Genomic DNA, 1,721 nt, shown 5'->3' with positions numbered 1-1,721 from the left:
AAACTGACCCGAAAGCAGTATAGCTTGGAAAATTAAGCGGATGCAGCCAATTGTTGGCGAAAACTAAGCGGATACGGCCAAGTGACGGTGAAAAATGGCCCGAAAACAGTCCAGCGGCAAGCGGAAACGGCTAACGTTGGGCAAAAGTGACCCGAAAACAGTTCAGCTGGGGGAAATTAAGCGGAAGCAGCCAAGCGTTGGGGAAAACCAAGCGGATACGGCCAAGAGTCGGTGGAAAATGGCCCGAAAACAGTCCAGCGGCAAGCGGAAACGGCTAACGTTGGGACAAAGTGACCCGAAAACAGTTCAGCTGGGGAAAATTAAGCGGATGCAGCCAAGCGTTGGGGAAAACTAAGCGGATCCGGCCCAGAGTCGGTGGAAATTGGCCCGAAAACAGCCCAGCGGCAAGCGGAAGCGGCTAACGTTGGGCAAAACTGACCCGAAAACAGTTAAGCGGGGGAAAACTAAGCGGATGCGGGCACGCGTTGGGGAAAACTAAGCGGATGCGGCCAAGTGTCGGTGGAAATTGGCCCGAAAACAGCCCAGCGGCAAGCGGAAGCGGCTAACGTTGGGCAAAAGTGACCCGAAAACAGTTCAGCGGGGGAAAACTAAGCGGATGCGGCCACGCGTTGGGGAAAACTAAGCGGATACGGCCAAGAGTCGGTGGAAATTGGCCCGAAAACAGTCCAGCGGCAAGCGGTAGCGGCTAACGTTGGGCAAAACTGACCCGAAAACAGTTCAGCGGGGGAAAACTAAGCGGATGCGGCCACGCGTTGGGGAAAACTAAGCGGATACGGCCAAGTGTTGGGGAAAAATGGCCCGAAAACAGCCCAGCGGCAAGCGGAAGCGGCTAACGTTGGGCAAAAGTGACCCGAAAACAGTTCAGCGGGGGAAAACTAAGCGGATGCGGCCACGCGTTGGGGAAAACTAAGCGGATACGGCCAAGGGTCGGTGAAAAAGGGCCCGAAAACAGTCCAGCGGCAAGCGGAAGCCGCTAACGTTGGGCAAAAGTGACCCGAAAACAGTCCAGCGGGGGAAAACTAAGCGGATGCGGCCAAGCGTTGGGGAAAACTAAGCGGATACGGCCAAGCGTCGGTGAAAAAGGCCCGAAAACAGTCCAGCGGCACGCCGAAGCGGCTAACGTTGGGCAAAAATGGCCAAAAGCGCGGGAGCAGGGCGGTCTGAATCTATGCATCCACATAAAATGGGGGGTAAACCTGGGGGATTTCCAGGGGGTGGTAACCCTGGGCGTGGCTGGAGACCCAAAATGCATATTCCCCTATAGGGGGGAAGGATTTTTGGAAGAGGCAGCCCCTCATGTACATGCCAAGCGGGGTGTACATGGCCCCTGTGGGTGCCTCCGTCGGTGTAAAATGGCCCGAAAAACAAGATTATGTTACCCGAAAACACGATTATGTTACCGAAAAAACACGGTTGAGCGGGGGCAGTAAGCACGGTTGAGCGGGGGCAAAAAACACGGTTGAGCGGGGCAAAAAACACGGTGCAGCAGGGACAAAAGACACGATTTTGTTACCGAAAAACACGGCCCGTCGGGGGCAAGGAACACGAATATGTTACCGAAAAACACGGACCACGCGGGTTGAAATCCCCAGCCGTAGAGCCGGCGAAACACGGTGGGGCAGGGCGTCTAAGCGTGGAGGCGCCCGTAAGACCGATGCGGGTTGAAATCCCCAGCCGTAAAGCCGGCGAAAAGCGGTCGG

The sequence above is a fragment of the Carex rostrata genome, chromosome 5 (assembly GCF_964058835.1).
Source record: "Carex rostrata chromosome 5, lpCarRost1.2, whole genome shotgun sequence".
Lineage (NCBI taxonomy): Eukaryota > Viridiplantae > Streptophyta > Magnoliopsida > Poales > Cyperaceae > Carex > Carex rostrata.
The sequence above is the reverse complement of the archived record's forward strand: the minus strand, read 5'-3'. Positions refer to the sequence as shown.